Source organism: Ursus americanus, chromosome 36, assembly GCF_024610735.1.
Source record: "Ursus americanus isolate L20-20 chromosome 36, mUrsAme1.1.p, whole genome shotgun sequence".
Taxonomy (NCBI): domain Eukaryota; kingdom Metazoa; phylum Chordata; class Mammalia; order Carnivora; family Ursidae; genus Ursus; species Ursus americanus.
The window spans coordinates 9337179-9351183 of record NC_142162.1 but is presented as its reverse complement, the minus strand read 5'-3'; the positions used below and the strand labels follow the sequence as shown (position 1 = coordinate 9351183).

Below are 14005 nucleotides of genomic sequence, written 5' to 3'. Positions count from 1 at the left end.
TGTAATATTAAAAAGCTCAACACACAGGGGCACCTAGGTGGCTCAGTTGGTTGAGCGTCCAACTCTTGGTTTCAGCTCAGGTCACGATTTCAGAGTCATGGGATTGAGTCCCATGTCAGACTCTGCTCAACAGGGAGTCTGATAGGGATTCTTTCCATCTCACTCTGTCTCTCCCCTGCTTCAGATAATAAATAAGTCTTTTCAAAAATGCTCAACACACAGTTGCTGGTTTTGAAGATAGAGAAGATGTTTACGAGCTAAAAAATCCGAGTGCATCTAAAACCTGGAAAAATCATTGAAACAGATTCTTCCCTAAGCCTCCAGAAGGGTACACAGCTGTGCTTATACTTTGACTTTAGTCCAGTGATCCTGTAACAGACCTTTCACCTTCAGGATTCTAAGGTAAAAATTTGTGTTTTAGTTTGTGGCAATTTTTTAAGGAAGCAATAAAAAAAGCTTATACATAATGCAATACCAAGAGTTGTCACTAAAAAGGTTATACAAAGAGAGACGCTGAAAAACTTAAAGTGTACAAGTAATCTATAGAAATGCAAAAAAGAAAGACAATGAAAACCAGAGAAAACAGAAGACAAAGAATAAAACGGCAGATTTAAGCCTTATCAATAATTGCATTAAATGTAAATGGTCTAAATATATCAAATAAAGCATAATGGGATGGATGAAAAACATCATGACCTAACTATATGCTCAGGAACTCAATTCAAATATAATGATATAGGCAGGCTAAAAGTAAACAAATGGAAAAAGATATACTATACAATCAAAAGAATATAGTTTCACTCATTTATGGAACATAAGAAGTAGGAAGATAGGTAGGAGAAGAAAGGGAAGAAGAAAGGGGGGGTAAACAGAAGGGGGAATGAACCATCAGAGACTATGGACTCTGGGAAACAAACTGAGGGCATCAGAGGGGAGAGGGGTGGGGGAATGGGATAGGCTGGTGATGCGTATTAAGGAGGGCACATATTGCATGGTGCACTGGGTGTTATACGCAAGTAATAAATCATGGAACTTTACATCAAAAACTAGGGATGTACTGTATGGCGACTAACATAATAAAAAAATAATAAAAAAAAAAAAAAAGAAAAGGATATAGTAGTAGCTAAACCAGTAGCTGATGATGTAGACTTCCTAGCAAATGAATATTAATAGAGAGGCATACTGTATAATGACATAAAGGTAAATCGACCAGGAAGACATAATAATCCAAAATGAGATGTAACTGAAAAGTAGACAAATCCACAATTATTGTCAGTCATTTAAATCCCCACCCTACAGTGATGAGAATCAAAGAAATTATTAATATATGCAAAGGTATACCATGTTCATGAATCGAAACCCTTCAGATACAAAATGCCAACTGTCTCCAAATTTTATATATGCATATATATGGATATGTATACACGTATATATATTTTACTTTTTCATGACTTATTTTATAGTCATAGTAACCAAGACTGTGTGATATCAGTAAAGTTAAACATTGATCAATGCAACAGAATACAAAACCCAAATAAAGACCCACACAACTCATTTTTTTTAAATAAGGATGAAAAAGCAACTCAGTGGAGGATAGATTTTTAAACAACTGGTGCTTGAGTAACTGGATATTTACAAGCAAAAACACCACCCCCAACCTAAACCTCATACCTTAACACAAAAATTATTTCAAAATGGATATTTAAATATGAAATAAAAATTATGAAAAACCTTAACTCAAGAAAAAGTCTCCAAAACAAAACTTGGTGAAGAGTTCTTAATCATAACATCAAAAGCATGATACAAAAAAATAAAAATCAATAATTTGGTCTTAAAAACTTTGCTCTTGGAAAACCCATGTAAAAAGAACTTAAAGAAAAGCTATAAATTGGAAAATATTTGGAAACCATAAATTGAACAAAGAACTTGTACCTATAATATATAAAGAACTCTTAAAACTCAACAGAAAACAGCAACCATACATACATTACAATTAGAAAATGAGCTAAAGATGTAGAGACATTTCACTGATGAGGACATATGAATGACAAACAAGCACATGAAAAGATGATCAGTATCACTAGATATTCAGGAAATGCAAATTGGAGCTGTGATGAAATGTTTCTATGTACCTATATGGACAGTTAAATAACAAAAATATTGACAATACCAAATGCTAAAAAGGATGCAGTGAAACTGGGTCTCTCATACAGTGTCAGTGTAAATGTAAAATATAATAACTCTCAGTTTGACAATTTCTTAAAAAATTAAATATACCTCTACAATAGAGCCAGCAATTGAACTCCTGGGCATTCATCATGGAAAAATGAAACATCCACACAAGTCTTACAAAGGACTGTTCCTAACAGCTTTATTTTTAATAGCCTCAAACTGGAAACAACCAAAATATCCTTCAATAGGTAAATAAAGTGTGATACATCCCAGGAATACATTAGTATTCCTTAAATAGTAGTCAGCAATAAAAATGAACTGATGTGCACAGCAACTTAGATCTCAAGGGCATTATGTTAAGAGAAAAAAAATAACAAGATGACAGATATTATAGGACTCCATTTATTTGAAATTATACAGACGGAAAACAGATTAGTGGTTGCCAGCGGTTATGCAAGGTTAAACATGGGAGGGGTGGATGAGAGAGACTACACAAGCATGATGGAATAGTTCTATATTTGGATTGCAGTGATGGTTACACAATCTACACATATGATAAAATGACAAATATTTACACATATTTACCAGTGTCAAATCCCTGGTCTTTATATTGTACTCCAACTATCTAACATGTAACTATTAGGGGAAACTGAGTGAAGGGTATATGTGATCTCTATACTATCTTTTCAATATCCTGTTAACCTATCATTTTTTTAATTAAGCAGTTAAAATCTGTGTTAAAAAATGAATTGTATTTAATTAAAACTACAATCCAATTTAAAGTTGGACAAAAATTTTGAATAGACACTTCACAAAAGAAAATGCATGAGCAGTCAAAAAGCACAAAGATTATGTTTGGGGAAGTAAAATTTAAAACCACAATGAGATACTATGATATATACTGTAGAATGATTGAAATTAAGACAATAACAGTGTTGGTAAGTATGTGAAGCAACTCAACCTTGCTTACCCTGAGAATGTAAAATGCTACAATCACACTGGAAAACAGGTGGTTATTTCTTAAAAATTTAAACATGGTACCAAAATATGGAAAGAGCCCAGATGTCCACTGACAGATGATTCGATAAAGATGTGATTTTTACACAGACATACGACAAGCACACACACTGGAATAATAACTCAGCCATCAAAAAATTAATTCTTGCTATTTGCAACGATGTGGCTGGAACTAGAGGGTATTATGCTAAGTGAAATAAGTCAGTCAGAGAAAGACAAATACCATATGATCTTGTTGATATGTGGAATTTAAGAAGCTAAACAGATGAACATAGGGGAGGGGAAGGTAAAATAAGACAAAAACAGAGAGGGAGGAAAAATCATAAAAGACTCCTAACTGTAGGAAACAAACTGAGGGTTGCTGGAGGGGAGGTGGGTAGGGGGATGGTGTAACTGGGTGATGGGTATTAAGGAGGGCACCTCAAGTAATGGGCACTGGGTGTTGTATGCAACTGATGAATCACTAAATTTTACCTCTGAAACTAATAACACATGTTTATTAAATTGAATTTAAATTAAAAATTAAAGTCACCCTGAAAAAAATTAAATATGGTACATTAAAACCTAAATGTGGACTAACTTTATATATATATATAGAATATATGTGTTATATCTATATACATATCTAAAGATATGTTCTTTGTATAAATTACCATAAGACACAGAAAGCATAAATTATCAAGAATGGGAATGACAAATATATCACATCAGAAGTAAAGAAACAACAGAAGAGCAGGAGAACCTATTTGTAACATACAGCAGAGGATTAGCTTTGCCTCCATAAAAGAATTTGAAAAACAGGTAGAAAAATTGCATATTGAATTGCATTTCCTAAGAGGAAATTAACATAGGAAAAGGTGCTCAAACTGTTCAGCTATGAGGATTGTGCAAGTTAACACTAAGCACTGATATTTTATTTCACAACCACTGGAACAGAAAAGAAAATGAAATACCTGAGACTGTCAAGTTGTTATGGAGGGAAACTTCTATGAAGTACTGTTAAAAATGTATATGACCACTTTTGAAAATGAAATCAGTTTCCAAGTAAGGTTGAAATTTTCTCACCCAATTGCCCAACAAATCTTTTAGGTATGTAACATGAAGAGAACCTTACACTTATGTAGCAGATTACAATTAAAATATTTACTACAACTGTATTTGTCATAGGGAATACTGTACCATATTTTTCCTATTAATAGGGAATAGTCTTGATGTATTTATGGTAAAATACATTTAAATGAGTTAATTAGACCAATAGGCATCAATGTCGTTTTTAATATAACATTGAGTTTTAAAGGCAAGTTGCAGAATTATGTAGTCTGGAATGTTCGTTTTGGCAGCACATATACTAAAATTGGAATGATACAGAGAAGATTAGCATGGACCCCGCGCAAGGATGACAGAATTATCTAGCATGGCATCATTTCTATATTTATGAATAGTAAAATTATAATACATCCTAGAAGAATACACATGAGATTTTTTTAATAGAGATTGTCCCTAGGAAAGGAAGGAAAGACTAGAGAGTGAAATAACCTTTAAAGAACAGTAGCTCCTTTCATGGCTCCCTATTTATTACCACACAACCCATTCCATTCCTCTCTGCCTCCCGTGACTGGCTCCTTGTGCCCTCAAGTATTCTTTGGCTTTTCCATTTACCAAATCTTAACATACTTTGATGATACCCCATCAATTACACATGGGGCAAAGCAGAGTACAGAGCAAATGACATGCAAACAAAAATTTCTTGTTGGAATCCTTGTATCTCAGAACCAAAAGGCTTCTTAGAGATCTTGTCACCTAGTGGGCTTCAAGTTGTGTTCTGAGAAGCCCTGGACTTCCCGAGAGGCACTTCACTGGGCAAGGAAGGGCTTGGCAGCTAGGACTCAGAACCCACCACCTTGGATTCAAGCACAGCAGTTTTGATTTTATCTGCTTTATAACTGGGTCTGAAGATTTTGTTTCCAAAAACAGTGCTCTTCAGAAGGAGAACAAAAACCCCTCAGTTTAGGCATTAACTTTATTTTTTTTTATAAGAACATAATAAAGTCATTTTCTAGCAAGATCACATAACTCTTCTATGTTTAACCGATTTGATGTTTATGGAATTCTCAGTGCAATGGGAAACTGTTAAGGAAGGTATGCAGGAATCTTTGGTTTCTAACATCTACCTCGTATAAAACAAGAGGATGCTTTCTCAAGTGTCAAGACAAAAGGAAATAATTATATTTCATTTACCATTACAGTAATTCTGGCATGAATTCAGGGAGAAAGGAGAAGGAAGAGTTCACTCCGTCAAATTTTGCAGTGCACATCACACCCTGCTCTTTCACCAAGAAGAGGAAGAGTCATCAACTTGTATAGGCACAACTCTTTGATTCATTTAACCTAGTGATAGCCCTGTAAGTCAGTCTAATGTGTTAAAGAAAGTGCAATGGGGTGTGAGCTTTTGCAAAGCAACTGTTTACTCTAATATGAAGTTGCCAGAGGAAAAACTAAGTCATCAAGCTTTCCATCCCTGCCTGTTAGCTAGTTAATCTCTAATGCAAGTCATTCATGAAGCTAATAAGTTCTCTTCAAGAAAATCACTTTAAGAAAAAAAAAAAAAAGGAATAATTATATTAGGCACCAAAGTTCATGAGGAAGAAAATTCACAACAACTCTGATCTTTGCTCCAAGGCTCTGCTGAACGGTGCGGAAAACTAATAATCATTAATTTTCACAAAAGATGTCATGTGGCTAGAGCTATAGTGTTCAAATAATATTCAATTACATTTTTTCTAATGAGAGAAAACCTCTTTTAATCATTTTGAAACCAATTACCATGAAATGCATTATTTTATTCCTGTAATATCTTCACTACAAGTCTTCAGAACATAGACAGCAGTTTCACTTCCCAGGATCTACACTGAAAACACACGAGTTGATTTTGCATTCAGATCTCATTCGACCAACAAACAGAATAATGACATTTTTTTCTACTCCTCTTGGTATAGAATTTTTGAAAAGTACTGTTTGTCTCTTGCAGAATTTCCCCCTTCAGAATTATCTATTAATATCTCTACTTTAAACAGAAGACCTGTAACCGTACTTAAAGGTGATGTTTAGATGAGACCTCTTCTCGACTGCTAATGCCTAGGGAAGATGGTATAGCCACAAAGCAGAGGGACTTTGATAGGGAATGGTTTTCAAAATCTGTCTCAACAGATTTGGCAGGAGGAGAGGGATTATTCACCCATATCTCCATCCCCACCCCTGCAATTTAGAATCCACACTATTTCATGATTCTACCTCTTATCGAGGAGTGCCTGTACACACAGAGCTAACAGGGTATGGATTATTCTAAAGACTAAAAACTAAATTGTTATTCAGAAAATAGAGCTTGTAAAAATTTTGCCTCCGCTGGCAAAGAACTTGATATTTTTAGGTCTCAGTTTTGTAATCCTTTAGCTAGAGGCTGAGACAGCCACACACGGAAAAGATTTCTAATCCTAGGAAACCTCTGTCAATTCAGGGGTGAAGATAGAAAAGGTGGGTGGGGTATCCCCATAAACAGGTGGAGAGGACAGGAATCACACTCTAGGTAAATGAATTGCAAGCCTGCACCCGTATTCCAGGTTCTGACTCTCGTTCCATATATCATATTTCCTCCCAGCTGAATGTATAAAAGCAAACCACCCCAGTATCGAACAGCCACATGGAATGCTCCCTCTTCTGAATTTGCTGAGGAGTACCTCCGTCTACAGAGTTTCCTGAATCTGTAGTATTCCCCATAGCAGACTCATTCTCCTGTAATTACTAAGTCAAACCATGGGAGAAAAATCCACTGACTGTATATTTTTACCTTTTTAACCTACTGCTATTAGTTCTCAGCAAAAATAATACAAATGGAGAGAAAACATCAAGTTACACCTAAGTGAAAGACAAGCCCCTTTCCTTTGATCACCAATAATTATCTAGCATAGGAGGAAATCTACATTCTATGGCAGAGTGGGGGAGGAAATTTAGTATAATTTGAGACTTCATATCAAATCTACATACTTGATAATTTTTTCTTCACCTATTTGTGATTTTAAATGAAAGCATTTACTAAAATACATCTTTTGTAGAAATAACAGAAAAACTATTGTCAAACCATTATCTTCAAAAATTGCTACAGAACCAGAAACAAAAGATGCTTGAAAAAGTCTCTGAAGTATGTTTCACTGTTTTACAATGTGTGGTAGCACACACAGTCACAGAAACCATCATTCTTTTGCTTCTACCAGTATAAGGAAGGAAATTTTTATAAGAAAGTAACTTAGTATAAAGGACTAAAATTTCAATCCTCTCAAGACTCAACTCAAATCTTCTCATGAGAAGTTTCATTTCAAACGATGTTTTGCTCTTTTTTATATAATTCTAGAATGAAAACAAAGAGGCTTTAAGATATGGTCTAATCTATTCTCATGTTTCCTTAAAAGTAGAGAGCAAAACCATCTGAAAGTAATGGGAATAATGCTATTTAATATAAAAGTCTGAGAAAACTATTTCCCGTATGTGTTGTACATCACTCTAATACCCTTTAAACTAATAGCTGAGTTCTCATTCTGTAGGAAAGCAGTGTCACTGAAAGCCAATTCTCCTCCAGTTCTCAGTTGGGTTCCCAAGTTGGATTAATAACATAAATTTTAAAGACTGCCTTATTTTACTACCTCTCTGTAGATTGTGAACTCCTTCAAAAATGGGAGCCAGTAATCATCTTTATAACCAATTCTACATTTTAACTCCATGCCTGGCACATACTTGCGTATATCAAGCAATACAAGTGTGTCAGACACTAAGTTAAACTGGCTTGGAAAGGCTTATATTGATATTTGAATGATTATTTAAAATACAAGTTCTCTTGTTATGACCTTCCCCCTACCCTTATACCAGGTGGTCCTTATTTTCAGCCTTATTCTGTTCAATCACTGGTATATTTTAAAAGGTCAAAAAGTCAGGGGCACCTGGGTGGCTCAGTAGGTTAAACATCCAACTCTTGATTTTGGCTCAGGTCATGATCTCAGGATTGTGGGATCGTGACCCATGTTGGGCTCCCTGCTTAAGTGGGGAGTCTGCTTGAGATTTTGCCCCTACCCCACTCATTCTCCCTCACTCCCTCCCTCTCTCTAAAACAAATCTTTGAAAAGAAATCAGAAAGTCAGACCAGGACTTAGGCATTCAATTGCGATATGGGAAATATTTGAAATAAAGAAAACTATCAAAAATATTAGTCACAATTTTCTTTTTATTGGCTTTTTTTTTTTTTTAGATTTTATTTATTTATTTGACAGAGATAGAGACAGCCAGCGAGAGAGGGAACACAAGCAGGGGGAGTGGGAGAGGAAGAAGCAGGCTCATAGCAGAGGAGCCTGATGTGGGGCTCGATCCCATAACATCGGGATCACGCCCTGAGCCGAAGGCAGACGCTTAACCGCTGTGCCACCCAGGCGCCCCTATTGGCTAACTTTCTGATATTGTTTTTCAAAAAAACATATTTAATTTCATCATGGTCAGTTGATGTCTGCTGTATACTAACCTGTGAAGCTACTTTGGAGAATTTACTTTTCCAGGAATACAACATCATTCTAAAAGTATCTTTCATTGTACAGTATAGGAACATATATGAGGGGAAAAAAAAAAAAAAAAAAGCAAGGAAAGTGCTTTTTCTCTCTTTCCTGTCTTGCCCGACTGCTACTGTCAGTACCAACCTTGATTCAACTTTCACTGCTGTCTAATTGCCATTAAACACATGTTGGAAAATATCATAAAAAAAGACATGAATGCTGCCTGTCCTGTGAGCTGGGCCAGGGCATTTGGAGGCTCCTCACCCTCTTCCCTGTCCTTAGAATGTGGGTTCCACTTACCTTTCCTGCTGCCAGAGGCTGCTCCAAGGTCATAGCCTTGAGATGATGTGGTGTTCAAAACACCTGCACAGTATACATGACTGAGCAAAGTTTTAGGGGCTCTTCATAAACTTTTTAGAAGAGTAGACATGGGAATCCATCTGCCTTGTTGCCACACAAGTCAAGCCTCATATGGAAGTTCCCTTTGCTTACTCACACTCCCAACCTGGAATGGCCTGCATCTTTTAGTCTTTCCCTGCCCTGAGTACAAGGACAATTTCAGATTGGAACACTCCCAAGAGGGTTGCAAACCAACAACACACAGCCTGATTTGACATTCTGGCCAGCCTAACCCTGAGTGATATAGTAGTTATCTATAAAATGTCTTTTCGGAGGATGGATGGAAGAAAAGAAAGACTGAAAAAAGAAATTTGTTGGGTAAAAAAATATGAAGACCCATAAAACAGAAAGGATTAACTTTATTTGAAAGGCTAAAGGATGACTTATCTGCTGAAACTAAAGAAAATAAGAGAAAAAGAATGTGTGTGATATGATGCTTACATGCTTTTATTCTAAGCCAGCCCATCACAAGCCATTCTCTTAAGCTTTCAAATCTTAAACACTTCAGCAGCAAACCTGAAAATATTTTTACCTTTTTTTAATGTTAGAAGGGTTTAGGTGGTCCTTGGGGGTACTTCAAGTTCTTGTTTAAATATTTATTCACTTCCAGATGACTGGAGGACCAATAATAATTCATTTTTATAAGAAAGGAAATTATCCACTCTGACAAACCCAAATTCTAGGCTTCTGATCCTGCTCTCTATATATCATCTCCTAATGCTATAAACATGAATCTCGAAGGTCTTATAATTCTTTCTCATTTCAAATGAAGGCTAATGCTTCTGAAATGGATTCACTACATTACTCATATCTGCTGAGTCAAGGGATCTGAAAATGCTGTTATACCAACAAACAGAATTATTATAGCTCATTACAACTACACCATGAAGGATGATTCTAGTACATGCTGCAGTCATTGCATTTAAGAACAAAGTATCTACCTGGTGACCATCTCTAATTTGGTGAGACTCAAGCATCTTAAATTCATTAAATTTAAAAACAGAACTAACCTATAGTTCTGCTAATCTTACTGCTGCATTCTCTTTGTGTAAAGGATGGTAATGGCTTCCATCCAGTCATGAAGTCTAAGCCTTGAAGTCATCCTCAACTTTCTATTCCATTCATTCCATTCACTCCCAAATTCAGCTAGTCAGTAAATTTGGTTGAACCATCTCCTAAACCCTGTCACACTCACACTCTTCCACCCAATCCTATCCCTGCCATAGTTCAGATTTTCATGATTTCTGAAACAGTATGATTTTCCTGCCTCTGGATTTCATCACAAACTGGTAGACGTGTCTTTTGTCATTTGTAGTAGAGGGTGTTGTTAGATTTCAAGCTTTCTATTCCTTTTCCATGTGAGGGCTTTAGGATACAAAGTTAAACTTTTATTTAAAAATGAATTGGCCAAGGGGTGCCTGGGTGGCACAGCGGTTAAGGGTCTGCCTTCGGCTCAGGGCGTGATCCCGGTGTTATGGGATCAAGCCCCACATCAGGCTCCTCTGCTATGAGCCTGCTTCTTCCTCTCCCACTCCCCCTGCTTGTGTTCCCTCTCTCGCTGGCTGTCTCTATCTCTGTCAAATAAATAAATAAAATCTTAAAAAAAAAAAAAATGAATTGGCCAAAAACATGTATCTCTTCTCCCTTTTGTCACTTGTGACAATAAAAGATTAAAGCATATAAAATCTTTAGAATCAAGGAAGCAACATGAAAGAACCTAAAGTATAAACTTATTCTGAGGAACGCTTCAGATTCCAGACTATAAAGTGATGAGGGTGTTTAGGTTGGGGGGTACAGCAAGGAATATACACCAAGAGAAAGGAGTTGAAAGCAAGAGAATGATTTGCTATCTGAATACAGTATTTGGACCCCTAGGTACTGTTCACCACCACGCAGTCAAGCTGTCACTGCCCCAGGAAGGAGACCCAAGGATTATTCTCATGAGAAATCTGAGAAGTATGGACCCTAACACTCCAGTAAAATGGTGAGAGTGAGATATAAACAGCGAAGTTAAATAAAATCCTATATATGAACTAATGAACTATCAGACCCCTTGCTCAATCTACTTCTAGAGCCACAAAACAGGCAAATGCCTCTTCAAAACTATTCAACTAAAGTGTTGAGAAATATAGGTGAGAAAAGTTTCTCAGAAGTCAGAACAGGAAGAAAAGGGCAATGAAAAAATAAATTTAGAGACCAATCCTGGACATCCACTCCCAAGTTAAAACAATTCCACAGAGAAGACCAAAGAAATTTGTGGAAAATAAATCAACTCAAGGACTTTAGGGGGGGGAAGTTACTACAGACAAAAACATTTCCAAATATGAATATGTTTCCTCCACACCCCCCCAAAAAAAGTTTAAATAAGTGACTTTCAAATGGATCCCTTCTCAGAAAGTTATTGATCTCCACGATTACAAACAGCTAATTCCAAAAAGAGAGTCAAGGCAGCTTACGAGAACAATAAAGGGAATTCCCAGGATGGTTGCCAATGGAAATCCCAGGAAGAGTGATGAAGCAGGGATCCAGAGCAATCAGTCCAGGACCAATAATACTGAGAGTTGTCTGATAGGTATGATGGTCCATGTAGGAAGAAATAATTGGGGCATGGAAATTTAAGCTAATGAATGAAAGGCAATTGATAATTCAAGGTAAAATGAAAGATGTTCAAGTAAGTAATTTAACAGAAGAATTGTCTTGGGTTTGTACTAAAAGCTATATTTGTATCATGGTAAATATAAATGAGAACTATTTAAATAAAAATATGAAATATACAGCAATGGAAGGGTGAGTAGAGGACAAATTTGTTGAGTTTAATGCATATCTACTATAAAATCTATAAAATAGTTATTGAGAACTAAGAGACGGCATTATAAGCCATTATATTGATATATGGAAGCCAAGATACTTTTGAGGTTGCTATGAAATAAAGTTCTAAAAGTAGAAAGAAAGAAAGAGAAAAAGAAAAGGAAAAGAAAGGAGAAAAAAGAGAAAAAAGAAGAGAAAAGAAAAAAAGAGAAAAGAGAAAAGAAAAGAAAAAAGAGAAAAGAAGAGAAAAGAAAAGAAATAAGGTCTATTCTAATTCCATTAGATGTCTTTTAGATCACGGATTAAAACAACACATTCTTGAGCTCCGTATTGCTGGAGAAAGAGAAAAGTGCCCTGGATCCTTTCAAGACTCTTGCTCTTTTGTGCACAACACAAATCAAGTGAGGGATGAGGGAGGAAAATCCCTGGATCTCTGCAGGATTAATTTATTCAAAAGACATTAACAGAAAAATACTCAACATGCAAAAGTCGTCTGAAGAAAATGAAGGGAAACCACAGAATATGCTAAAGGCTGAGGCAGACTGCCCTTTGGAAGATGTACCACAGGAAGCAGAAGGAAATCCTCAACTTTCCAAAGAAGGAGTAAACCAGGAAGCAGAGGAAATCTTCGAAGACTGACCTGACCTGACTGGGGTTTAAAGAGGACACTCCCATAAGGCATTTGGACCTTGAAATGATAAAAGGAGCTGAAGAGTTGGAAAGGCTTAGGGGAGAGATAAGAAGAGTAAAAAACAAGTTTGTGATGATACACTGGAAGCAAAGACATTCCTGCAGTCATCCCTATTCTGTGTGCTTTAGGCTTTGATTTTTTTTTGTTTTTGGTCTGATATTAAAATCTGGCCCTCACTTTCTTTCTGTTAGCTTTTTCTGATATATCTTTGACCTTCATTTTACTTTTAATCATCTGGTGAAATTTTGTTTTAGGGTGTTTCCTTAGTACTAGAATCTCATCAGATTTTGTATTTTGTACCCATTCTCCAGGTCTGCTTTTCAATTGGAAAGTTTTTTTTTTATTATTATGGTATTTTAGTCACCATACAGTACATCATTAGTTTTTGATGTAGTGTTCCATGATTCATTGCTTGCATATGACACCCAGTGCTCCAGGAAAGTTTCATACACATATGCATGAAAATATATTCATTCTATATTGTAAAGCAAAACATAACAGGTTGTAAAGCAGTATATTTGGTGTCAGGTCACATATGTAGGATTAAATCCCAAATCGTGTGTGCACATGTATGTATACATACATACAAACAAAAACTTAAGTGCTTATTTCTGTGTGATGTGAGTTCTTTTTGCTTATATTTTTTTCATGAACATGTGTCACACACACATGGAAAATTAAAGTTTTATAAGTAAGAGTCAAATAATTTGCAGCCAGCTTATAACGAACAGCAAAGGCAGCACCTAAACTCTTGATGGAAGATTAGAAAAACAAACAAACAGGGGCTCCTGGGTGGCACAGCGGTTAAGCGTCTGCCTTCGGCTCAGGGCGTGATCCCAGCGTTGCGGGATCGAGCCCCACATCAGGCTCCTTCGCTTTGAGCCTGCTTCTTCCTCTCCCACTCCCCCTGCTTGTGTTCCCTCTCTCGCTGGCTGTCTCTATCTCTGTCAAATAAATAAATAAAATCTTTTAAAAAAAAATTAAAAAATAAAATAAAAGAAAAAAAAAGAAAAACAAACAAAAAAACAACAGGAAACTTCAAGTTACCTCTGGATCTCTTAGCTAGAGAAACAAACTGACAATTATTGCATAAAAAATATATATTCTCTGAATATGTAAATTTTAATGATAAATTAGGCCAATTTTGTTGAATTATAAATCCTCCAACCAAGATTTTTACTTCCTTAATAGGTTTAAATCCTTTATAAGCAGAGACATCTTTTTTTTTTTTTTTTTAAGATTTTTATTTATTTATTTGACATAGAGACAGCCAGTGAGAGAGGGAACACAAGCAGGGGGAGTCGGAGAGGAAGAAGCAGGCTCCCAGCGG

At 36.0% G+C, this 14005-nt stretch overlaps 1 protein-coding gene, 1 non-coding gene and 1 pseudogene across 2 annotated transcripts in view; 2 read left to right on the top strand and 1 right to left on the bottom strand.

Annotated features, from left to right (window-relative positions):
- Positions 1–14005, bottom strand: part of UNC13C (unc-13 homolog C) — a 631335-nt gene that overhangs the window by 432892 nt on the left and 184438 nt on the right. The gene's annotated exons all lie outside the window — the stretch shown is intronic.
- Positions 4514–4619, top strand: LOC123801883 (U6 spliceosomal RNA). The gene has a single exon (XR_006782358.2). It is a non-coding gene; the product is annotated as a U6 spliceosomal RNA (small nuclear RNA).
- On the top strand, positions 12465–12810 carry LOC123801794 (transcription elongation factor A protein-like 8; annotated as a pseudogene).